The sequence below is a fragment of the Caretta caretta genome, chromosome 6, assembly GCF_965140235.1.
Source record: "Caretta caretta isolate rCarCar2 chromosome 6, rCarCar1.hap1, whole genome shotgun sequence".
Lineage (NCBI taxonomy): Eukaryota > Metazoa > Chordata > Testudines > Cheloniidae > Caretta > Caretta caretta.
This window is the reverse complement of record NC_134211.1, coordinates 83,684,411-83,712,298: the sequence shown is the minus strand read 5'-3', so window position 1 is coordinate 83,712,298 and position 27,888 is coordinate 83,684,411. Positions and strand designations below refer to the sequence as shown.

At 39.1% G+C, this 27,888-nt stretch overlaps 1 protein-coding gene across 5 annotated transcripts in view; it reads right to left on the bottom strand.

Annotated features, from left to right (window-relative positions):
- NPAS3 (neuronal PAS domain protein 3) overlaps positions 1-27,888 on the bottom strand; it is an 852,890-nt gene that overhangs the window by 268,613 nt on the left and 556,389 nt on the right. The window lies entirely within an intron of this gene.

Sequence of the window (27,888 nt, the reverse complement as noted above, 5' to 3'; positions counted from 1 at the left end):
ACATATATTACATATCTAGACACAGACACATACATATACACACACACACGCTACAGGAAGAAATTTGGAATACAAGATCTCAACCCAGGAACAATATACAATTTGTCCATTTAGAAATGCAGCTTATGTGCATGCACAGAACTATGTGAAAATTTTCCTATGGATTTTTACCATGGGGTGATTAGGGTGCATGCATGGAAACTCCACTGTTATGATATCTCCTTAAGAGCATCTTGAAGCAATTGCAGTGTATTGTATCGATAACCTGTGCATCAAAGAGTGCTCAAGACTTTCACAAAAGCGGCAAAGAGTCCTGTGGCACCTTATAGACTAACAGACGTATTGGAGCATAAGCTTTCGTGGGTGAATACCCACTTCCTCAGATGCATGTAGTGGAAATTTCCAGAGGCAGGTATAAATATGCAAGCAAGAATCAGGCTAGGGATAACGAGGTTAGTTCAATCAGGGAGGATGAGGCCCTCTTCTATCAGTTGAGGTGTGAACACCAAGGGAGGAGAGACTGCTTTTGTAGTTGGCTAGCAATTCACAGTCTTTGTTTAATCCTGAGCTGATGGTGTCAAATTTGCAAATGAACTGAAGCTCAGCAGTTTCTCTTTGAAATCTGGTCCTGAAGTTTTTTTGCTGCAGGATGGCTACCTTTAAAACTGCTATTGTGTGTCCAGGGAGACTGAAGTGTTCTCCTACAGGTTTTTGTATATTGCCATTCCTAATATCTGGGTTGTGTCCATTTATCCTTTCAAGACTTTCATGACACAACAGAATACAGTAGGTGCCTGGTGTGCCAATAACCACACTCAGTATTAGCTAAAGAGCTGCAAATAAGTCTTGACACAACAGTTCCTAATGCTATTGTACATGTAAACAATCGGTGCATTGTGTCCTTCAACCCAAGGAAAAATTGACACAATTGCTCCAAACTCTTACTATACATTACAGTGCAATTTGTAACAAATCTGCAGCTTAAAGCCTCTCCCCAAAGAGATCTTGATGAAACAGCTTTACTCTATGGTGTCAAGGATCCACACATGCCAACTCTTTCCCTTCTCCCCGAAATGTGATACTTATTTTCTGTGGATTCAGTGCCAATTAACGATAACTAAGGAACAATTCTACATATCAGTTCTTCTAACCATAATGCCTTAAACATACATTGGTAAACACACATTGTTATTGTTAGGTTCTATCCTTCCTCTATCCACCGGATGATTGAGGTGCTAAAGGAGCACTCAAGGAAGACAAGGCCATTGCAGAGAAGCTACATGAATTCTTTGCTTTGGTCTTCAGTGCAGAAGGCGTGAGGGAGATTCCCACACCTGAGCCATTCTTTTTAGGTGATAAATCTCAGGAACTATCCCAGACTTAGGTGTCAATAGAGGTGGTTTTGGAACAAATTGATAAATTAAACAGTAATAGCTCATCAGGACCAGATGGTATTTATCCAAGAGTTCTGAAGGAACTCAAATATGAAATTGCATAACTGCTAACTGTGGTATGTAACTTATTGCTCAAATCAGCCTCTGTACTAGATGACTGGAGGTTAGCTAATGTAATGCCAATTTTTTAAAAAGGCTTCAGAGGCAAGCCTGACAATTACAGACAAGTAAGCCTAACTTCAGTACCAGACAAATTGGTTGAAACTATAGTAAAGACCAGAATTATTGGACACTTAGCTGAACAAAATATGTTGGGGAAGAATCAACATGGCTTTTGGAAAGGGAATTCTTTGAGGGGGTCAGCAAACATGTGGACAAGGGTGATCCAGTGAATACAATGTTCTTGAACTTTCAGAAGGCTTCATCATAGGCTCTTAAGCAAAGTAGGCAGTTATGGGATAAGAGGGAAGGACCTCTCATGGATCAGTAACTGGTTAAATGATAGGAAACAAAGGGTAGAAATAAATGGTCAGTTTTCAGACTGGAGAAAGGTAAATAGTGGTGTCCCCCAGGATCTGTACTGGGACCAGTACTGTTCAACATATTCATAAATGATCTGGAAAAAGGGGTAAACAGTGAGATGGAAAACTTTTCAGATGTATATTACAGGATAACTGCCCTATATTATATTATGTATATTATATTATTATATATTATTATATATTATTATTATTATATATTATTATATATTATATATTATTGTATATTATATTATGTATATTATATTATATTATGCTACAGACTAGGGACCGAATGGCTAGGCAGCAGTTCTGCGGAAAAGGACCTAGGGGTGACAGTGGATGAGAAGCTAGATATGAGTCAGCAGTGTGCCCTTGTTGCCAAGAAGGCCAATGGCATTTTGGGATGTATAAGTAGGGGCATAGCGAGCAGATCGAGGGACGTGATCGTTCCCCTCTATTCGACATTGGTGAGGCCTCATCTGGAGTACTGTGTCCAGTTTTGGGCCCCACACTACAAGAAGGATGTGGATAAATTGGAGAGAGTCCAGCGAAGGGCAACAAAAATGATTAGGGGTCTGGAACACATGAGTTATGAGGAGAGGCTGAGGGAGCTTCGATTGTTTAGCCTGCAGAAGAGAAGAATGAGGGGGGATTTGATAGCTGCTTTCAACTACCTGAAAGGGGGTTCCAAAGAGGATGGCTCTAGACTGTTCTCAATGGTAGCAGATGACAGAACGAGGAGTAATGGTCTCAAGTTGCAGTGGGGGAGGTTTAGATTGGATATTAGGAAAAACTTTTTCACTAAGAGGGTGGTGAAACACTGGAATGTGTTACCTAGGGAGGTGGTAGAATCTCCTTCCTTAGAGGTTTTTAAGGTCAGGCTTGACAAAGCCCTGGCTGGGATGATTTAACTGGGAATTGGTCCTGCTTCGAGCAGGGGGTTGGACTAGATGACCTTCTGGGGTCCCTTCCAACCCTGATATTCTATGATTCTATGTTACAAAATTATTCAAGATAATTAAGTCCAAAGTTGACTGTGAAGAGTTATAAAGAGATCTCACTAAACTGGGTGACTGGGCAACAAAATGGCAGATGAAATTCAAAGTTGAGATATGCAAAGTCATGCACATTGGAAAACATAATTACAACTATACATAGAAAATGATGGGGTCTAAATTAACTGTTACCACTCCAGAAAGAGATCTTGGTGTCACTGTGGATAGTTCTCTGAAAACATCTGCTCAATATGTAGTGGCAGACAAAAAGCTAACAAAATGTGAGGAACCATTAGGAAAGAAATAGATAATAAAACAGAAAATATCATAACAACACTATAGACATCCATGGTACACCCACACCTTGAATACTGTATGCAGTTCTGGTTGCCCCATCTCTAAAAAGATATATTAGAAATGAAAAAACATTCAGAGAAGGGCAACAAAAATGATTAGGGGTATGGAACTGCTTCCATATAAGCAGAGATGGAAAAGACTGAGACTGTACAGCTTGGAAAGAGACGACTAAGAGGGGAGATGAGAGAGGTCTATCAAATCATGAATGGTATGGAGAAAGTAAAAAAGAACACGTTATTTACCTCTTCACCTGACACAAGAACCAGGGGTCACCAAAGAAATTAATAGGTAGCAAGTTTAAAATAAATACAAGGGAGTACTACTTCACACAACACACAGTCAACCTGAGAAATTTGTTGCCATGGGTTGTTGTGAACATCAAAAGTTCATGGAGGACAGGTCCATCAGTGGCTATTAGCCAAGATGGTCAGGGACACAACCCCATGCTCTGGGTAACCCTAGATCTCTGACTGCCAGAAGCTGGGAATGGATGTCAGGGGATGGATCACTCAATAAATTGCCCTGTTCTGTTCATTCCCTCTGAAGCATCTGGCATCGGCCACTATTGGAAGACAAGATACTAGGCTAGATGGACCATTGGTCTGAGCCAGTGCTGCCTTCTGGAAACTTCCCTTTCTCCCTGCCCTATCCTAGCTGTTGGAACCCTCTTTGTCTCTCCCCACTCCCCCACGTAATTAGGAATGCTCTCCTGCCTCCATGGTCAATTGATTTAAATTCGAAGTGATTTAAATCACCAATTTTAATCACAATTTAAATCTGCAACCAAGAAATCTTGATTTAAATCACCTATTTTAATTGTGTTTTGCCTTTGTACCTTTTAGTTATTTTCCTAAAGGACGATTGGTTCTCATTGGTTGGTAACCATTAAAACACTGATTTGCAACTAAATATAGCCTTTACACTAAATTTGGTGATTCTTTTTACTAACCAGGAGGATACACTATAGCTGTACATATTTATTTAAGCAATTATATATCTTAACTTTTTGCTAGATTATGATAATTTTTTACTTGCAAGTAATGTCAAACTCTCTTTAGATGGAATATCAAATTCAATTAAAATGCACAATATCATCATTTAAATTTTGTTATTAAATAAAACTACCATTAATTTGCTGGATACATAAGAAAACAAAGGTGTATCAAAACATGTCTTGCATTTAAAACTAATTAATTTATTAAACAAAGGAAGTATCATTTGTAGTTAGTGAACTGAACTGATTGTTTCTGATCACCATATCCTTCAAGACTTTAGAGCTAGTAGATTTCATCCTCTCACCTAGTTTTTATTCATACTAGTTTTGATTCAGAGATTGGAAGAGGAAAACAATCTTTCCTCCTTTTTCAACTCCCAATTAGTGTCTTGTCTTTGAATGAACTAGTCATTAAATTCAACTAGTTGAATAAACTGAAATGAAGAAAGTATTCTCTTTGCACCTACAGAAGAGGTTGCTGCTATCAAAAGCTGGTTTAGTACATCAACAAATTCGGTTTCCAGGTGCTTAGCCACTGACTTATCAGTTCAGTGGATGATTTTCTTTAAATCTTGGCAACAAATGTTCTGCTTAATATTAGTTTTTGTATTTAATTTAAAACATTTTAATAGAATATAAGTTTAGGCCTTAACATAGGTTACCAATTTCAAACTAAATTTATAATAGGTTTATTTTTTTAAAACGAACCTTATTTAATTTAAATAAAATATACTATTTTAATTTTGTTAAAAATCAGATATTTAGGATATTTTTTAAAAGGTCATTGATTTTTACCCACCATGCCTACCTCACTTTGGCTGAAGCTGTACACACTTACAAATGTACTTAACTGTATGTTCATGAGTAACCTCATTCAATGCATATGAGTCAGTGTTTGCAGGACTAGGGCCTAATTTCTAATTCTCAGTCAGTTGTCACCAGCTGGCTTGGTGCCTTTTTCTACGCAGGTTGTTTTGAATTCCTTCTCTCACTGTCTTGGCTACTTGAATAATTTTCCCCTGACTTTACTGCTTCTGATATGTTGATTTTTGGCAATTCCTTTGCTCTCTGGCACTAACTGTTTTGAGTTTTGTTTGTGGTGGCTCAACATAAACACTTTGAGTGAAAGTTTCACTGTTACCTTTTTGTGTAAAAAAGTAAAATAAAATAAAATCCCCCATAACATCAACAAATCAATTTTCTGTCTTTAGTAGCTTCTTTCCTCTCTGGCTCATCTCCCCTCCTCTCAGTCTCATAAAGCCAGCTTTGAGAAAAACAGGCAAGCAGGTGCTCTCTCTGTATACTTTTGTTTGAATGCCTTCCCTGTTAAGGTTTTGCATGGAGATATTCCCCGACTGGACACTCAGCATGATGTTACATAACAAACCTAGTAGAGCACAAGATTTTGCAAGCAAAGTTGCAGTTTTAATCGTCAATAACGCTCAGTACTTAACAGAAAAAACATTAATTTTTTAAAAAGGCAATGGACTTGAAGGTGGTGGTAAATCTGGGAGCCAAATAAAAATGAGGTGAAAAATAGCGAATCCTTAAAGAGTTCCTAAATTTATCTGAATTTCTTTGGTCTGTTTTTAGTCAGATTGTAGTGGAAAAGAACCATCATTTTCTCAGTATTTAATATTTCTGGTCTCAATCAAGAAGGAGAAGTGCAGAATAATTACAACAGAAATATTACCAAATGTTCTGCCCATCTAAAAACACTTGGTTTGAATTCTGACACAGGGCTCAAATTGATTCAAATCCAAACATTTTTCTTATCCCTATCACTGACCTTAGGGAACAGGAAGGATTTGGGATATCAACTTGCTCGAGGTGACTTCTTGCGTTAAACATGATCAACTACTTTTATTTTTAATTAAACTATTTAACAGATGAGAAAATAAACTCTCCAAAGCACAAAGAACCCAGAAATTCAAAATGCTTCTGGATCCTAAAAGGGGGACCATTTATACTGAAGGAAACTTTAAAGCACATTTTTAAAAATTACAATCTACCTGGCCAGACTTTTTCTGTCTATCCTTTGTATTATTTCAACTCTCACTCACAACCCACCTGTGCTTGCTGCCTGATCCTGCAATGAAATCCAAATCCTGTCAGTGACATCACAGTCTGTTGTTAAAATTATGTATGAAAATGAATTAAATATTACCAATGCTGAGTTATAACTTGGGAGTCAATAGACAAAGAAAACTGGTTAGGAAGTATCTTTGAAAATTAACTAACATAACAGAAAATATTCTGAAAGAAAAGGAACAAATGTACATAGCCATTTAAAGCTGAAAAGTTTGAAATTTCCCCCAGTATGGATCTCCATGTTTAAGGATCAAATGCTACTCACTGACATACTCATGCAGTTTCCAATGAAGACAGCAGGATCTGCATTTGCAGAATTTGACCCATAAGGCATTAAAGCCTAAGATAATACAGAATTTGATTCTTTTTGGGGATTGTTTAAAAAAAAAAAGTCCAAAACCAAACCAACCAAACAAATAAAAACCCCTACGAGAAATGTTGCCTTTACCCTGACCCCAAACAGAAGGGTCCTCAGGTACCACAGTGACAAGCTCATTAAAATGCACAGATAGATGACCACATAGATACTGACATAAAAGGTAAAAACAGTATATTGGTGAAAACCCAGCGATCGCAGCCCCAGACAGCACAGAGTTGGAAGAACTCTTAGAGTCCATGTGAGATTTGTATCACTATTTAAAAAAAAGGAAATTAAACCACATAAATGTTGTTAAATTAGCACTTTGGAGACTGCAGACCTGTACATACATCCTGATAATCTGTCTCAAGAGCCACAAATACCACTTGTTCTGTAAGTGTTATGTACTAGTATTTGACCAATAAAAGTACTAGTAATTTTGCTGGTGACTTGGAAAATATTATCGATCTGATTCCCAATTACTTCAGTAGGCTTTTGGACAAGACCCTAAATGCACAGAAGTAGGAAATTCCAGATGGGAATGCTGAAACTCCTTTGTAAACTGGGATTTCCATCATGTGAATGTTGGTACAGACTACGCAGTGCATGAGGATTTAGATCAGATTAAGAGAAACTATCAATATTTTGTGGTTCACACACAAATATGTAGAACTGTCTATGAACCATTATAATTATAGTCTACATGTAACAAATGATTATATTTCAAAAATCTTAATTATCCAACTACTTAAAATCTGTTTCCTGTTACACACTAGAATACAATGCTTTCCATATATCACAGCATAAACTGCTCTTGCAAATATTTTAAATAGCATTTACTATGTTGTTGAACACAGCAGGTGGCCAAATGATTTAGCAACATGAACAAATATGTATGCTTGCTTGAGCCCAAATTTTAGAATAGATAAACCTATTTTCTGGCCCTTCGTTTAATGGACTCGAAATGAGCTAAAAGGCACCTAAATCACTGTACGTATGCTGGCAATTCACTTCAAGTGAACTTTCCAATATCAAGTACTGTGCTTAAAACAACATAAAAGCAGAACATGGGTCTCATGCATCTAATGAATGGCTCATCTGTGATATTTCCTCTTACAGTTTTCAAGTATGTGGGAGCCCAGGATTATGAACCATGTAAGAGTAACACAAAGGTAAAAGCGAGTTCTCAGTCTTGTGCAGTCTAAAATCAATGTACGAAGAGAGCACATTAACCAAGAGGTTAATAAAAAGATGCTGCCCTAGACAGTAACATAAAGAGCACTGATATATCTTCCTTCTTCAAAAGAGCTGTTCTTTATGCCAATTTTCCCTTAGCACTGCAATAGTTTTCCCTGTGTATATACACGTCATCTTACTTTTTGTCTTGATCCAATTTTATGTTTGCATTTTATTTTCTCATTTCCTCCCTACTACTCCCATGTTTCTCTTTACTTGCTTGATGTTTACAGAGACCTTTACTAGAATTGTAAGGCTTGGCGAGATCCCTTTTTTTTCTTTGTTGTAATGTCCGCACTTTTTCCCCCTCCAGAGAATAGATAAGTTTCTCCAGAAAATAAAAAGCTAATACAACCTTTTGCTCATCAACAAAGTATGTCTTGTTGTAGCCAGGAATAAGTTAATAAAACAGGGGAAAAGCTTAGTGGCTTTAAAAAAAAAGCTCCTTGGGGTTATGAACGAACAATGTTGTTTTTTCTTCCCAGCGTGCAAGGATTTAATTAAGTGATAACAGTCACCTTGGGGTGGCTGCACAAGGCAATAATATCTAGGTGAAGAAAAATGCTGAAGAGAGTTGAGTACAGTCAATTTATCTTCACAGAAGGCAATAAATGAACAAAGCATAGGTATTTGGCTGATTGTTTTGGAATGTTTCCATTCCTGATAAACATCAAAATAAAAAGGACAAAGATTTGGTATTTTCCGTATCTGAAATATATTAAACACAGAAAGAGGGGAAGGAATAAATTGGTGTGAGGTCACAGCCTAAAGTTCTAATTTGGTCATTATTGATGCTAAACATAGAACAAGGGCATGTTAATGTTGACAAAAAGGATAGAAATACAGCTGAGTTGTGTATTTATAGCAAACATACAACATTGGATGAATTTCATTCTGGGGAAAAAGTGGTAAGTGTTATTGGGGGAAAAGTGACATATGCCATACAAATACACATAGCTTTGTGGCCAATGGTCATGATTCAAGGATTTGGAATAATGTTTTGGGAGCTATGCGGAAACAAGCAGCATATCCAATTATGCCTACAGGGCAACATGCTCCCATCTATTGTGTAGTGTGCAGAAGGAAAAAAAAAGCTCTCATGAGGATAAGGCGAGAGGCAGAGGGGAAAGGTGGCCCATGCGGTTGCATTTCCCTCTTACCACAGACTTGGTACAGGCCACTTCAAACCACTCACAGTCTGGCCTATACCTTGTGCTATGAAAAACAACACAACTTAAGACTGTTCCCAACAACAGTAACTCCACCTCCTCCTCCTCATCTTTCATGAACAGGAGCCCGGTAAATGGGGTGGCCAGTCAATAACAGGGACATCAGTCATAAAGTTGGCAGAGAGTGAGGAAGAAGCAAAACAGACCAAGAACCATGGGCATTTGCCTTGTTACGTATATCCTCTGTCTCTCTACATTTGGAAATCCTCACTTTCCCACTCTGTCTGGATCCGCCCTCAAAACCGAAAGATTTCATAGATATTTCCAAGTAGTTCAACTTTGGATATTTACACATATTTTTTTGTGGGAATGGAGGACACAGCCCACAGAAAACTGTGTAAGGGGTCTGAGTGGACATTCTCTCAAGGAAAAAAGATAAGTCAACACAGTAAAATAGCATTCTGAATAAGAATATGAAGAGGAAGTAAGGAAGGATATTTGGTTCTAAGGAGAAATATAAATGGCCACAAAATATGCAGTATTTGGACTAGAGAGAAGTCTGAGGCAAAATATGAAAAAAAAAAAAATGGGACAAGTTTTCAAAGTGGCCTCAACCTGGCTTTTAAATTACTTCCTGCTATTTCCTGCAAGTGATAGCAACTTGAGTTACCTAAAATGCCACTTCTCAGGGCACAAAACTTGAAGGCACTGATTTAGGAACAAATTTTGAATATTTGGCCCACTCTAGTTATTTTCTGGCCATAGCCAACAAGCTCTTTTAAAACGCTTTAATGATTAAGTAGGGAACTGGAAATGGGACATTCAGCCTTCCATCTCTACATCATTCGATGCTGTTGCTGTCTGGTCATGGCTAGTGTATAGCCTGTATAGAAAGACTTGGGGTTCTGATTCCAGTTCTTAGCAGACAGATGTCCCAGTTACAACTTTGATGGTAGTCTCAAGCATAGAAACCAAGGTAAAATAGATACTTAGACTGAAATGCTATCTCACTTCTAGATGTGGCTCCTTCAACTCAAGATTGAGGCACACTGCACTGCTACCATCCCTGGGCTGTCAATCTGGCACGTATCCTAAATTCTGATGCTGGGAATTTCAAAAGGAAGCAAGGTGTTCATCTCTAAACCACTCCCTGAGGCTCGTCTGAAAATCTCAGATTAAATGTACTTTTTTTTTTAAACCATAGATACTCATTTTCTTTGATTTTTGATCTTTATCTTTCAGCTGGACAGCCAGGGCTGGGGAGAAGCAACCTACAAGATTTGATCCAATGTTTTGGCCAGTTTAAATGTATCTGAAAACTCCCTTTATAATTTATTTTAAACAACTAAATTATTCTTTAAAGTCCCTAATAACCACACTTAAGAACTGGTGCCCAGGAGAAATGTATTAGGTGGTATTAGCCATTGCAGCATAAAGGGAAGCAACATGGTCTAGTGATAAGGGAAAGGGACTAGGAGTCAGGGTTTCCATTCTTAATTCAGGTTTCAGAGTAGCAGCCGTGTTAGTCTGTATTTGCAAAAAGAAACGGAGTACTTGTGGCACCTTAAAGCTTATGCTCAAATAAATTTGTTAGTCCCTAAGGTGCCACAAGTACTCCTATTCTTAATTCAGTAATTTGCTCACTGTGGGAACTGCTCTCTTAACCGCTCAGTGCCTCAGTTTCCCCTGCCTGTAAAATGGGAGCAAACAATACCCATTTGTAATACCCCTTTGTAAATCACTTTGAGATTACTGGATGTCATGCACTGTGTAGGTGGAAAGTAGTATTATTATAACGAAATATGGAGAGAAGAAGGGACTCAGTCTGAGCCATACTTATTTCCCATCAATGTTAATGGGAGATTCAAGGCTAAAGCCCTGTGGATCAAATCTGAGAATATAACCTGAAGATAAGAAAAGCAATATCCCTTCACATCTGTGTGACAGGACCTTTTTTGTTTTTTATCTTTAACACTACCACATACATACTATTTTTAAATATGTCTATAGGGAACATCTTACAGGACTCACTAGTGAATAGGCATACATAACTATCCAACACAGGTTTATCAGAATGTATCGGACACCAACTGGCCAGAAGACTATAGAGTCATAGAAATGTAGGGCTGGAAGGGACCTCAAGGGGTAATGTAGTCCAGCTCTCTGTGCTGAGGTAGGACTAAGTAAACTTAGAAGATCCCTGACAGGTGTTTGTCCAACCTTAAAAACCTCCAATGATGGGGTTTTCCACAACCTCCATTGGAAGCCTATTCCGGAGTTTAAGTATCTTTATTGTTAAATTTGTTCCTAATATCTGACCTAAATCTCACTTGATGTAGATTAAATCCATTACTTCTTGTCCTACCTCCAGTGGACATGGAGAAAAATTGATCACAGTCCTCTTTATAACAGGTTTTCCCATATTTGAAGACTCTCTTCAGGTCCCCCATCAGTCTTCCCTTCTTTAGGCTAAACATGCCCAGTTTTTTTAACCTTTCCTCATAGGTCAGGTTTTCTAAACGTTTTATCATTTTTGTTGCTCTTCTCTGAACTTTCTCCAATTTGTTCACATCTTTCCTGATGTGTGACGCCCAGAGCAGGACATGGTATTCCAACTGAGGCCTCATCAGTGCCAAGTAGAATGGGACAATTACCTCCCATGTCTTGCATACAACGCTCTTATTAATACTCCCCAGAATATTAGCCTTTTTTGCAACTGCATCACCTTGTTCACTCATATTCAATTTGTGATACACTATAGCCCCCAGATCTTTTTCAGCAGTACTACCATGTAGCCAGTTATTCCCAGTTTTGTAGTTGTGCATTTGATATTTCCTTCCTAAGTGAAATACTTTGCACTTGTCTTTATTGAATTCCATCTTATTGAGTTCAAACCAATTTTCCAATTTGTCAAAGGAAATTTTGAATTCTAATCCTGTCTTCCAAAGACCTTGCAACCCCTCACAGCTTGCTGTTATCTGCTGATTTTATAAGCATACTCTCCATTCCATTATCCAAGTCATTCATGAAAATACTGAATTGTACTGGACTCAGGACTGACCCCAGTGGAACCCCACTAGATACGCCCTACCAGTTTGACAGTGAACCATTGATAACTTCTGGTCTTCAAGTATGGTCTTTCAACCAGCTTTGCACCCACTGTCACGCTGCCTGGTATGGGACACAGCCAAGAGCTCCAATCTCAGGTCAGTCAGTAACAAACGGGTGCTTCCAAATACTATACTAGTTATTATGGAGCCACAGACAGCCCCTGCAGGCCCTCTTATCACAGATTGCTGCCCTGACTTCCTCAAGAGCTAGCTTTAACAGTTGCTCTAGAGCAGCGGTTCCCAAACTTGTTCCTCCACTTGCGCAGGGAAAGCCCCTGGCGGGCCGGGCCAGTTTGTTTACCTGCCGCGTCCGCAGGTTTGGCCGAGTGGCGCGTGCCAAGGGACGTACTGGCCGCCGCTTCCAGCAGCTCCCATTGGCCTGGAGCAGCAAACCGCGGCCACTGGCAGCCTCGATCGGCCGAACCTGCGGACGCTCAGGTAAACAAACCGGCTCGGCCCACCAGGGGCTTTCCCTGCACAAGCGGTGGAACAAGTTTGGGAACCACTGCTCTACAGTAATTAAATTTAATAGTTTACCAAAGTCATCATATGCTCCTGCTCTCATGATGAACTTCTTAACATAACCAAGCAGTGTATGGGTGCATTACATGTAAGTAACATTATCAAACATCTTAAGATTTCTAAATTTCAACCTATAAGACTCAGAAGTGATTTTAAACCTCTTCAGTACAGTTTCTTTAAACTTTTTATAATCCAAAACCTCCTCCAACCCCATTTTGTTAAACATGTGCCTCGCTTTACCAGTCAATTTGGTTAACAGGGCCGACACTCACTGGTCTTCTGGAATTTTGAGGATATCACACAGATGCTCACAGGTGGATAAAAATTCTTCAGTACATTCAGATTCTTTATAAAACTGGACAGACTTTATTTCAGTCTCTGTTGTTGAAAGGAGATGGAATTCTAGGATGTGGAAGCTGTTCCTTATGCTTGTCTAGGACTTGGAGTTTCAGCTTCTACCTGCTTTTGATGTGTTTGTTTCTTGGCTTGCAGCTAGTCCATGTGCCTTTTATGAGCTTCCTTGGCTCTCTCCGCAGCTTCCTTCTCCATCTGAGTGATTGCTTGCTTGCTTCTCCCTCAGTCGAAGGTCTGTCATTTTTTCTTCATGCTCAAGAGGCCGCTCGTCTGCCATTGTCTGCATTTGGATTGCTTCTTCTGCTACCTTTTGATCACATTCCATGAGCAAATCTCTCACCTACTGATTGGAGATGTCCCCTCTAAGGGATATTTTCTTATCTTTACATATTTTTTAAAGTTCTTTTGTGTTCATAGCCTCATAGGATTGTGACTGATTCATGGTCACTAATCTTTAACCCTTAAAACTCTCAGTATCAAATTTAAATTTTGGATGGGGTGGGGTTCTGATCCAAAATCCAATTGACCTGAGGTAATGCGTATCCTGCTAAGACTACGCCAAACGCTGCCTGATATGGGACACAACTGAGAGCTCCAATCTCAGGTCAGACTGCCAGAATACCAGGCATATACCTCACACTGGTGGTATACTGTATCATAAGATTTTACCAAATCGGTAACAAACGTGCACTTCCAAAATACTATACTAATTATTATGAAGCCACAGACAGTCCCCTTCAGGCTCTCTAGCCTCTCATGCACCACCCAGACAAACCAGACTTCTGTGATAAATGATTATTAAAATCAGAAATCACATATTTTAGGTTCTTCCAGTTCTAAAGAACCAGACACCCACCCAAGGTCAATATGTGTACAACTTCAGGATCTCACCCAAAAACCACAGTGGTAGCCAATCCTTTAGTAAACTAAACTTAAAAAGGGAAGAGAGTCATTAAAAGGTTAAAATGAATAATATACATCAGTGTTTCTCAACCAGGGGTACATGTACCCTTGGGGGTACACAGATGTCTTCCAGGGGGTACATCAACTCATCTAGATATTTGCCTACGTTTACAACAGACTACATAAAAGGCTAGCGAAGTCAGTACAAACTCAAATTTCATACAATGACTTGTTTATATTGCTCTATATACTATACTCTGAAATGTAAGTACAATATTCATATTCCAATTAATTTATTTTATAATTATATGATAAAAATGAGAACATAAGCAAGTTTTTCAGCAACAGTGTCCTGTGATATTTTGAATTTTTATGTCTGATTTTGTAAACAAGTAGTTTTTAAGTGACATGTAACTTGGGGGTACACAAGACAAATCAGACTCCTAAAAGGGAGGGGTTGAGAGCCACTGATATATTATTACAGTTGATTTCAGAGTTTGTAGATCAGGATAATAGCAGTGATGTTAAATCTGCCATCTTATAGTAAGTCTCTCTGGGGTCTCAGTCCATGGTTCACAGCTTCCCTTTGTGAGAAATCATAGTCCAAAGTTATGCAGCAGGAAAGAGGCAAGGAGTTGATGTCACTGTCTCCAATTTATATGCTCAGCCCATGTGCACAGAAAGTTACTGTCTCAAACACGGAGTCAGCGATCATGCATTCTACATGCCCTCCTAAGTCACTGGGCCTCCGTTGTCCATATGCTCTTTGAGGCATCCTCGGGAGGAGCCCACTGGAAGAGTTGATTCTCCTTAATGGCCCATCAACCATAACTGGCTGGTCTTGATGTAAATCTGCCTTGTGGATGTTACCCAGGAACACAACATGTTTGAGATACAAACACATAGCTAAGATTCATAACTTCATATACAATGATAATACATGCATATAAACAGGATAACATTGTTCAACTTTTCCAATGATAGCTTACAAGGCATAATTTGTATAAGATTTATCACAATTGTGCAATAGTGGTAATACATCAGTGGTTATTCCTTAGTGTAAACATGGTCATCTTTCTTTTTATACAGTGCCACACCTACCTTATAGTACTTTCATCTCGACCTCATTTCCCTACTTTGCTTATGAGAATGTGTCAATAGCCTTATTAAAATCATGATATATTACATCTACTGCTTCCCCCTCATCCACTAGGGCAGTAACCCTGTCAAAGAAAGAAATAAGTTTGGCTTGGCATGACTTGTTCTTGGCAAATCCATACTGGCTATTCCTTATAACCCTCTAGGTGCTTATCCTCTAGGTGCTTACAAACTGATTGTTTAATAATTTGTTCCAGAATCTTTCCAGGCCCTGCTGACTTAAATACATCTAACTTACCTACATATTCTTTAATCTGTTCTTTCCCTCTTTTGGCTTGCATTCCTTCCCTCTTGTTAATATTAAATGTGTTGAGTTTCTGGTCACTATTAATGTTTTTAGTGAAGACTGAAGCAAAACAGACATTAAACACCTCAGCCTTCTTGCTGTCATTAGTTATTAGCTCTTCTTTCCCCCCTGAGTAGAGGGCCTACACTTTCCTTTGTCCTTCTGTTGATCCTATTTTTGTTTAAAAGAACATCTTATTGCCTTTTATGTCCCTTTTAGGTGTAACACATTTTGTGCTTTAGCCTTTACGATTTTGTCCGAAAATGCTTGTGCTATTCTTCTGTATTCCTCCTTCACAATTTGTCCCATGTTTTCACTTTTTGTAGGATTCCTTTTTGATTTTCAGATCATGAAAGAACTCCTGATGGAGCCACGTTGACCTCTTACAATTCTTCCTATCTTTCCTTCACACTGGGATAGTTTGCTGTTGTGCCTTTAATATTGTTCCTTGAGAAACTGCCAGCTCTCCTGAACTCTTTTATCCCTTAGATTTTCTTCCTTTGGGATCTTACCCACAAGTTCTCTGACTTAAATCTAGTTTTGTGAAGTCCACTGTCCTTATTCTGCACCTCTCACTCATTTCTTTCCTCAGAATCATGAAATCGATCATTTCATTTTCCCAAATTGCCTTCCATCTTCAGATTCATAATCAGTTCCTTCCTCTTGGTCAGAACTAAGACTGAAATGGCTGCTCTTCTGGTTACTTCCTCCACTTCTCTGAAACAAGAAGTTCCCCCCGATACATTCTAAGAACTTATTGGAAATGTTTTGTTTTGCCGTATTATGTTTCCAACAGATGTCTGGGTAGTTAGAGTCTCCCAATTATTACCAGGTCAAGCGTTTTGAGGCACAAGGGAAAAATACTCTAGTAACAACCTTGCTAAGGAAGAGAAGGATGCTGTAATTCCTATCAGCATGCAGTTTTTGGACTCTGCTTGGGGATCTAGTAGGTGTCTGATAAATTTTTGGGGGATGAGAGGGAGGGAAAGAAAACCTGTCCCCATCTGGATGCTGGAAAAAAGATATTCTATCCATTACCCCCTAAGCCACTCCAGAGCTTTCTGAGAATTTGAGGGGACAGAAAGATCTTTGCTAGTTTACCTTTCCCTTTGTCTCTGGATACTCAGAGGTGAGTAGGAGAAGTTTACTACTAGCCTCAGTCTTTATTTGGATCCTCATTTCAAACAGCTCCAGTGCCTGCATCTGCTTTAGCTTACCCAATGAGCAGCAAAGTGATAACATCTTTCCTTTTAATTTCAAGGCCACCCAAAGATCTATGAATAGCAGGGGACAAATTCACCAGTCTTGTAAATTTCACTGCTAGGAAAATCTAAGAGCAACTCCAGCAGAGTTAGAGCTATCTGCCTGCAGATTCAGGAAAAAGGGATTTCTTCACATGCAGAAGATTTTCTTCAAAAGTATTGCATACATTAATACATTTTTCAGACCCCAATCCAATGGACCGAAACAGAAACATTATTATTTTGCTAAGTGTGTTTGTAAGTTCTGGGACTAAATCATTTGGACTACTGTTGTGTTGTGATGCTCAGAAAACAGTGAGGAAAATCTAAGTTCTTTCATGACAATTTTGTAGGCATCATTTCTCCTTTAAAAAAGAAAAAATTATAGTCGGTAATAAAGGTGTTCTGAAGATTAACATTGAATTGACAAGTGCTTCATTTACAGTTAAAAACTACCACAAGGGATATATTTTAGGGTGTGAGTAGAGACAGACGAGAGACAAGGTGGGGAGGTAATATCTTTTATTGGATTAAGTTCTGTTGGTGAAAGAGCTACATCTCAGGAGAGTAGATCCACGAGCAACAAAACTGACATCCATAGAAACAATGAGACTACACACTCATTGTTTTATAACCTAAAATGCACACACCAATAATAGGTCTTTAATCCCACTCAAATATCTTCTTGCATCAAAAGGCAAAATATGTGCAACTAAAAGAACTGTCAAATGAATTATTTTTGCTGGCAGGACATAAGTGTGTGGTCTTTTTCTGTATTCTACTGATACCCTATGAGATGCTGAACGGAAACAAATGTGAATCTGAAGTGCGATCAGAGAAAGCAAGACCCTGACTTGGCTGCCTGGAGAGTCCCTGCACTGGCTGCAGGTTCAGCCTGCTCCCTCTTTCTCAGAGAGAGTAAAGTAACTTCACCTGCTTTGGGGCACTGTTGTGCCAAATCAGTCTGCTCCTCAGCACTGCTTCAGCTAAATGCAGGAACTGTTCTGAAAATGAACTGCTAGGAGAAGCCTATAATTGGGCAGGGTTCCCTTTCTGGGTTTTGGATCCTGCTTTCCTCCACCCAACTTCACTTATGGGGCCAGCAGAGCAGACCCTTAGGCCTCTGAGGGTTCATCTACACTGTAAAAACAAACAAACAAACCCCACAGCAGCAAGCCTCAGAGCTCAGGTCAACTGATTTGGGCATGCAGGGCTCATGCTATGGGGCTAAAAATAGCAGTGTAGACATTCCTATTTGAGCTGGAACCTGGGCTCAGAGCCTGTAAGCCTGGGTTCCAGGCCAAGAAATAATGTCTATACTGCTGTTTTCAGCCTCGTAGCATGAGACTGAGTCAGCTGACCTGGCTGTGAGACTCACTGCTATGGTGTTTCATTTTTTTCCCATCTAGATGTACTTTCAGACCTCTTACACACAGCTTCAACATAGAAGAACAGCTCCCTTGGCGTCTCCCCCTCTCCAACACAGTATGATGGCTTCTTAGGCCCACTGTCACCCTTCTGATGCTCAGTATTACTGTGGCTGCGTCTGAATGTGTAGATGACTCCAGATAGGTGGGTATGGTAACAAGGGTGAATGACGGGATGGGTTCCTGATCCACTTGACCACGGGTTGGTGTCTGGAGTGGAAGAGTGAGGGCTGAATGGATTTGCGGGAGGAAAAGTGGGAAAGACTGAAGTGACAATTAGAAAAAAGCAGCGGAAGGAGAGACAGGTTAAGGGTCTAGAGTAGGAGGGAGAAACTGAAAACATGAAGAAAAGGGGTGAGAATTTCATGCAGGGAAAGGAAAAGGGAGAGAGAAGGAAAGAGAGAACAACAAACACTGAAAACAATCCTGAGAGCGCAAAGATAGCCAAGATAAACAAGACAAGACAAAGTAGCGTTGAAAAAAGGAAGAAGATGGAAGAAAAGCAAGGGAGACATAGTAAGTTATACTTCAAGTGAATTATTTAATAGAAACCTGAATGACAAACTCTTGCAATAAAATTCACATGCTGTGTGGATATACACGTGTAACCCTTTTCATGTACATGATGCTGCAAACTCTGCCAGAAAAACAAATAATAATATCCTGACCAGAACAGCTTATAGCATAAAGGCACAGGCAGGAATAAATATTTTTACCAGTATTAGAACTGAATCAGAGATGGAGAGGGAGAAATGTATCTTTTGCTGATAAAGTTGCTCTCCATTCCTGTCACTTCTATCCCTTGCTCAAAAACAGTGACATTTTTGCCTTTGGAAAAAAGGAGACTGCACCAAATATTCCCACAATATTGTCCCAGGAGAGAATAACCTTGGACATATGTACAGAACATTTAGTTCTTACTCCTGAAAATTATTTAATATATTCTGAGATGTTCAGGAAATATTGCCCAGACTTCTTAACTGTGCAAGTCCAGTTTGGCTTGGCATTCCAGTGCTTTTAAAAAAGTATTTGGTATGCAAGTCAAGAGTAAATATGTTCTTAAAACATCCTGCTTTTACAGTGGTCAACACTGGACAGCTGTCAGCAGGAAACACTAAGTCATCCAATATGAAACTCTGCTGTCACACAAAGAACTCTCTACCTAAACCTTGACAAGGACCTCAGAGAATATTTATATGAAAAAGCACTTGACAGTATTCAAAAACAAGGGGGAAATCCTAGAGTCTTGAAGGGAAAAGCCTTTCCATTTACAGTAATACCATTTTACATCATGTGGCCCCAAAATCTGTACACATGGTCTATGTGGAATGTTGCTTATGAGTGTCAATGTCAGCTAAAGATATTTGCCTACTTGCAGTAACTCCATAACAAGTTTCAAACTCAGTGTTCTGTAGAGCAGTTTGGAATGTGATAATGTGATAATTAAAAAGCCCCATAGGATAAAACACCCAATACACATTGCGTTTACACTGATATTTAATCCCATATTTGAACAATCCTCCAAACATTTAGAGTTGAATTTATATCCTTCTCATTTATGCTCACAAACACTGTTTTATTTTTGCTAGAAACCCTTTACAGTTAGTAGGGTGCAAACAGTAAGTGTGCACATGTGTGCACTCACGCACCTGCCATTATCTGCCTCTGGCTGGGGTCTAGATTCCTGCAGATCCACCTATGTACTATATCACGACCATAATGTATAAATATACAAATATATATCTACAGTGTTTCAACTATAGATTGTACAACCTCTCTCTTCCTTCCAGTGATTCAGTATTTGTTACACATTATGTGATTGATATAAAGTTTATTAGTGATCTGTTCACCCTGATAATAGCCTTCTCTTAGAACACTCTCTTGGCAAAAGTGTACTATAACTAAAATCCATTTTAGTTATGAAAATCATTTCAGTCCATGACTTTTGGCAAATTGTGTTAGGTAATGAATTTTTCGAAGGGAATAAACAGATGCAGGGGGCCTGAATCTGCTCTGTTACTCCTCTATAAATCAGGAGTAACTCCACTGAAGTCAACGGAGTTACATCAGTTGAAAAATGGGGCAAGTTAGAGCAGAATCAAGACTAAGGAACCAGGTATCTTTCTGACAGAGGTGCATACATTGTTAGCTGACACTTTCCTGGATAACAGATAAGTTCAAGATTAAATTTATTCGTCTCCCCAGGATGAATTCTAACTGCATACCTGTGGTATCTTGCTCCTAATGATAATGAAGTGGGAGCAATAGGCACTGAACTCTTAAAATAATGAAACAGATTTCATGGAATTTCAGAAGCACATCCGGGTATTATGGTCATTACACAGTGATAATACTACTATGGATACTTATGTACCTGATGTTCCAGCTATCAGGCTGGATCTATTGCCAGGAAATAGTCCTCACTTAATCTGTTCAGAGCATGAACTGCAGGGAACACTTTCTATTTCTCCATTTCGCTCTGTTGGTGTAATTAATTGACATGGTATCACATTTGCAAGTATTAAGATTAATTTGAAAAATATTGACCAGCACAGCAACACACTATGCTGTACAGAATCCCTTTTCGAACAGACTATTAAAAATAATAATATGAAACAAAAAGGATAATGTTCTAACTAAATTATCTCCTTTTTCGATAACAAAATACAGATAAACAGAAACTATTCTTAGTATTATTATAGGAAATATCAACATTAATTGTAAATTTTAAACTTAGTCTTATGATAGGACAGATTCTAATCTGAAAAACAGGATTTAATAAAAATAACAAACAAACAATAGAGGTCAATGTCATTTAAAGGAATACAAAACCTAACAACTAAACCAAAGCTTGGAGGCGGTAGAAATGATTCTGATCACTGGTCAGCGTCGTTGTATAGTTGGTACTTGATCCATGGGAAGCACTACAATTCTCATTAATAATAAATAATATTATTTGCAATTATAATGATTTTGCTAACATTTTAAAACTCAGGTACCCATAAATTAGGCACTTAAAACCACATTTAGACACCTGAATTAAAGTGATCTGAATGGGGCAGAAAGGGTCAAGCTTGGATGTAACAAGTAGAAGAGCCTCCGCCCACTAAAGCACACTCTCTCCTCCAAAGCCTGGAATGGAAACCATGATTTCTGATTCTCACCAGTCCTCTGCTGTCAGCAAATACCTGTGAAATCCTACAGCAAATTGTCTCATTCCTCTCTCGTGCTGGTGCACACAGAGGAAGACAAGTTGCGATTGCTGTCAGTCCCTCTGTTACCTCAAGTGGCCTATGTCTTTGCAGTGGATCTAAAGGTTCCAACCCAGCTAATGACCCATGCAGGTGTCAATATGATGCCAGATGCTGGAATTTCTGTTTTTCCTGTTTCCTTTTTAAAAAAACCTTCAAAATTACACCAAAAAAGCTTGAAAGGTTTCAGAGGCAACCTTAACTCTGGCATTTCCTAATTGTTGAGTGCTTGACTTTGCGAACTTAATAATTTTCTTTTAATGTAGAGCTGTGTGTGTGTGCGCAAGTCATATATATCCTGTAAGCTTGTAAAGGAAGCCTTCCTAATATGACCTGATACAGTGCCTAATTCTCTGACCTCATCACAGTTTGAGTGCATAGGCTGCTACAGGAGATTTGAGATGATAAAATGTGTGTTGGGGAGGGTTGGGAGGAAGAGTCCTGCAGTGAGGAGGGAAAGGAAGCCCTCACTGGCCTTAAAATACCAGTAGAGCTGCTCCAAGGCCTCAATTGCAGTCTAGTTGGTTGCTGCACTTCTCTAATGGGAAAGGAGGAGCAACATTCCAGCACTAGTGCACCTCCATCAATGTTTGCACAATTGTGGAACCACCAGAGTAGACAACATCTAGACGACTTGGTGATGACAATGCCTTGTGATCTGCACTTGTGCTTCCATTGTTATCATCCAAGGTGAACCAGTGCAAGACCATCCGTGGGGTGGAAGAGCTGAAAACTCTTACTATTATGGTAGCCATTGCAATGACATGAATCTCACACCGTTTTTTGGAACAGGTTGTTCTTAACCCTTAGATCTGTTCAATGGCAATTGAAATAATTAAGCCTGGCATTTTTAGGGTTAAACGTCAAGTAGGAGAAAGAGCTGAAAAAGGAAATTCCCCAGCTCCTTAGTAATGAAAAGCTGAGGGTATACCTTCTGTGGTTGTCTGCGAGATGCTTTCACATCCGTGTGTCAAGGGTTTTTCAAACTGACAACTTGCAAATTTGAAATACAAAAATGCCCAAAGCGATATTTTAGTGGCTCAGGGAAACTCTTGTATGGGAAAAAGAATTCTAAAGTGAAACGTCTCTAGAAATCACACAGGGCCTGACCACGATACTCTAATTATGCTAATTGCTTCAATGCCCTTGCTTTATTTATGCTGAGCGGCTAAGATAAATAAAGGAAAATTGCTTTGGATCTAACTGTATTCATATCAGAATGCAAACTAGCCTGTGTTTGTTATGTGATTGCTGATCTGTTTACACTAAATTCTGCAGGTAATTGCAGTTTTGATTGCACATTTATTTCTAGCTGCACAGGTCCCAGGACTAGGTCTGTCTGTTTTTATAATTAAACCGTTTTGTAATATCTAAACTCACTAAAGAGCAAAATGATGCTTTACGAATTTACATATTTTATGCATTAAAGATAATACTTTGGTGCTCAGTGACAAAGAGGAAAAATTCTGTTTGTCACTAAAAAATGGACAGCATGTTCTGGATTTGAAGAAATTTGAGACATCTGTTCCAAGGCCTGTTCACTGAATGGGACAGATGTCCTCCGCATCACCGTAATCTGGTATACAACACATACTTTTTGAACTTTCAGTTGTAACTTTCAGATGAGTAAAATGTTAACAGAATGAGTTGTGACTTTGGTGATTAACCACAGCATCTAAATAGTAGTTTGCATCTGAGCACAATTCCAAAAGTGCAAGCCTTTTCCTGCAAACTCTTTGGGGAGAGTAAATGTAATACCTTTCCTATACCTAGATGCCTTCCGTCTGAACATTGAAACACACCTTGCAAACATTAATTCAACCTCACTATATCCCCATGAGATAAATATTTTCCCCATTTTGCAGATGAGGACACCGAGGCACAGAGGCAGTTGTCCAGACTCTCATAGGAAATCTGAGGCAAAGACAGGAATAGAAAAAAGATCTTCTGATTCCCAATCGTTTGCCTCAAGCACAAAGTTATTATTATTATTTATACAGCATCATAAGTATGTATGGCATGTGGAACACACTTAAAATGGCAGCTGCGGAGAAGTTGACAGTGTAGATTATAAACCATCCTTCTGCCCTTGGTGAAGAATTTTCTATTTTTCTAAAAAGTTTTCTATTTTTGTTTCAATGTATTTAGCACAGTCTGAAATGTTAATCTGAAGTTCAACACTGGTTTCTTCTCCCTCCACACACAGGCATCAAATTTAATATTTTCTTCTACATCTTTGGGAAATGCCTATTACTTTCACATTACGGGGGGGGGGCGGGGGGGGAAAGCCTTCTAATCTCAGTTTTACAAATTTAGAGCTGTGTCATTTCTGTATTGCTTATTCATCCATCATCAGATACCAAAATCAGTAATTCAGTCTGTCCCACTTAATGGAAGACTGAATATCAGTCTATGCAGACTAGTCTGGCAAGCTTCTTAGCCTAGATTACACTACAGCACTATGCCTCAACAGGGCATGCTTAGTAGGCCTTTGGTACCCTTGGATGCTTTGAGACAGAAGGCCAAAGGCTTTAAACCACCCAAGAAGTAAGTGCACAATAGCCCATAAATGCACACCTTGTCATGGCTATCACAGTATGGGCTCATTAATCTTTTTAAAGAACAGTTTTATTTGTGGAAAAGGTATAAACTGTGTCCTGCCATTATGAAAAGTAATTCCTAGCAAAAATATTATGAAAATAATAGAGAACATGTGATCAATCTCATTTCTCTACTCTTTGTTGTTCGTTAATTATTTTTAGCCCTCAGTTTAGAAGTTTCCCTAGGAATTTGGATCCCTTTCCATGTCATCGCTTATTTCTACTCATTATTCTCAAAAGGTCAGTTGTCCTTTCAACAGCAGTTTATCACTGTCACCACCTTGCTACCCCCAGGCCTTTCTGCCTTCTCTTCCTTCTCTGCCCTCTTCCCTTTATAGCAGGCCCTATTTCCCTTATTGGTTGCAGCTGTGGGTGCCTGACTCCATGATTGGCAGCTCTGGCAGCTGCAAAGGGGTTGTGATCAAGCTGCTTGCTTGTAAACAAGAGGGACTCTCCTCCCCAATCTATGTGCAGTAATGGGTTTGAAGACCCACGACAGTCACCCAGCAGCCAATTTTAACTCTCTTCTAAAATCCAAAGTGGCTGTGAGGGTCACACATTGTTTGTTGCCTGGCATTTGGAGGCATGGGCAGTTTAAAAATGTCACTTCTCCTTGAGCACATCAATCTCCCCCTCAGCTGCCTCTCCTCACCTCTATCCCCACAGGGTTTTTTTTACAAATTATGAAGGAGAGTTTGGGGAATTAAGAATATTTTATTTCATTACCGCTACCCACACTCTGAAATCACTTCCATGCTTTTGCCCATGAAAAGATCAGAGATAGTTTGTGGGAAATTATCCATCCTTGGGCACACTGCCTTTGCTTGAGAACCTTGAGATCTGTTGAAGCAAACTGAATGCTGCTTAGGGCTCCCCTGGTCACCAAAGAGGGAAGTGCCCTTGGAAAACTGAAAAAAATTGACAGGTTTCAGAGTAGCAGCGTTAGTCTGTATTCACAAAAGAGAAGGAGGACTTGTGGCACCTTAGAGACTAACACATTTATTTGAACATAAGCTTTCGTGAGCTACAGCAGCTCAAATTGCCCTTCATTTTTGACTGAAAAAATGGTTTCCTTGTAGGAAAAAAAAAATTGGTTGCTGAATACAACTCCTTTTCAATTGCAACTGAAATGCTGCTTCAGCTCCCTCTCCAATTTTTGTTTCTCTGACTGCCTGCATTGGCCATCACTTTAATGAAAGTTAAGGGCTGTGAGCAACTCTCAGCAGCACACAGCTATTTGTAGGACTGGGTCATTAGCCACCAAGAGCTGAGGCACTATTAGACACCTTAGTTTTACGGTAAATATTTTAATTAATATAATTTCTCCCCTAACGAGACACACCTACAGTGACATATTTATTTTTATTTCAATTTCAGTATGTAAGCATAAAAAAGCGCCCATCCTAGGTTCAAGCTGCTTGCTTGTAAACAAGAGGGACTCTCCTCTCCTATGTACACTTGCCAAATAGCTAAAAACAAAAAGAAAAAAGGCAGTATCAAACCAGCAACTTTTCTTTTGTGCACACTACTGACATTTCCTCACCTCATATCCCACAAAGAAGACATCCAGCTGAATGCAGCCAGAATGCAGGTTTGGACTAAGGGTGTCCCCAGGTATACTCTAATAGATAAAAGGTCACTCTTATATACTGGAAGGTGTGTGGCTGCAAATGAATCCAAGATTTTGTCTTTATATCACCTGAGGTATCATATCATTATGGCTTCAACAAACAAAACTATCCATAGACTTCCCTTCTGTAACTAACGCAGGGTGAAAAAGTGCAGGTGATCGTGAAATTTCTTCTCCTGTCTATGGATATCTCCAAATATTGTATCTACACCCTAACATGCTAGGCCTGGGAGGCTGCTATAATTGTAAGATACATTTTCTAGGTGTAAACTCACCACATCCATGTTGAGTGATGCTGTAACAGAGGGTTCAGGTGCTGCTTGCTGAGACCTCTCCTGTACCTTGTAGCTTTATTTGTAACCTCAATATAATGCAAAGCTGAGACATCAATCTGAACTTTGTCTAAGTCTGAGGTTGTTCAGATCCTGGGTTTTGGTTCAGGCTCATCTCCAGTTAAACCTTAATAATATTTCAATAAAGGTCCAGTTATTACAAGTAACCCTTTTGTGTAATGCACTGGCTAAATGTGTAGCTACATCACTGCCCTCTTTGGGAGAGAATGATAGGCCTGCTCAAGTGCATCAATATATTGCCCTATTAAACTGGTCTACAGAGCATACAAGCCTTAATATTGGTGAGCTGTAGCTCACGAAAGCTTATGCTCAAATAAATTGGTTAGTCTCTAAGGTGCCACAAGTACTCCTTCTCTTTTTGCGAAGCCTTAATATTATTACATACAAGCAGAGAGAATTCTTTAACTCAAATAGCACAGGCCTGAGTTTCTGGCTTTTACCCCAATGATTTGTGTGTGTGTGTGTGTGTGTGTGTGTGTGTCTTTTTTACTCTTGGAATAAGGGCCTTTCTGCTGGCAACATAGTGCTGTTTTTAGCCGTGTTTTGTTTTTCAAAAGAATGATGCAAAACAAGGGACCAATATGTAATAAATCCATGGCACCATACATAGACTCAATCTAGTAATTAGTCAGATCATAGAAAGACAACTTGGGAGGAGAACCAGTGCCCATAAAATATGAGTTTCTAACACTTGAGAAAATAATAGTGCAGTCATACTAAGACACAGAATAAGTAGGCTGCAGCCATTAGAGGGTAGCAAAGACTAGGCTGGTCTAACCTTCTATCCAGTAGTACACAGTGAAAAACACACTGGACTTGACCAGTCCTAACATTCTCTTCCGAAGAGGGCATTGATGTCGCTATGCATTTAACCAATACATTATACAAAAAAGTTACTTGTAATTACTGGTCAAATCGTGGTGTCTTACACAGAGCACAAATACAAGGCCTTTTCCCAGGAGAACAACACAGATGTTAAGGGGCAGGTACCGTCTAATGCACGGATGGGCAAAGAGAAACTCTGCAGCCTGCCTACAGTCTAGGCTCTTGCACAGCAGAAATGCGTAATTTCGGTTGCATTTTGAGCCTAGTTATACAATGTAAGGGCCCAGATTTGGCTCACTGCCAGTATATTCACATTTTTATCTCATACAAAAGTTACATAAATGAGTGGCACAAAATGGTACTTGAATTCTTGGCATGTTGCCAAGTAGCCCTTGGTTTCGCAAAACATGGGTGCCCTTGCTGTAATGTCTGCTCTAGCAGAAATACCCCCTTTATGTGCTTGCGTGTTATTTGGAATTGGTACAGATCTGATAAATTAAGTTATTAAAAATGGATACATGTTGGATATTCCACTTGTGTTCAGATGCCGCAGTTATTCTTTACTGAAACATGTTTCACCTGGTACAGTGACATACAAAAACAGAGAATGAGATATTTAGGATTCATAAAAGGTGACAGAGTTTACAGATCTGAATTCCTCTGTTAGCGCTTTTGCTTTCAGTCAAGATACAATGCAGTGTTTCTCATACCGATCCTGATATACCTCAGCCCCGAGATTTCCTACTGCCCTCTGGTGGAGTATAACAATATATATCAGCTCTATGCTCATTTAGTCATGCATATCTTAAGTGAAGACTGACTATAATCGTATCTGTCACAATTATCCCATTTAAAATCACATAAACCTGTCTTCTCCCATATTAAAAGATGATGTTTCATTTTGTCACATTTTGACTTGCATTCTTTTTAACTAAAAATGGTTACTGTAGAACATGTACTTACTTATATATTTATTTTTTAGGAAGAAAGTATCTCTTAATCCTGCTGTTCTTTAAACATTTGCTGTATGCATTTGAAGTGTTTTATGTTTGTTCTACTTTTATTTAAAGTAATTATTTTTGCAACACATTTTGGGTGACATATCTACTACTA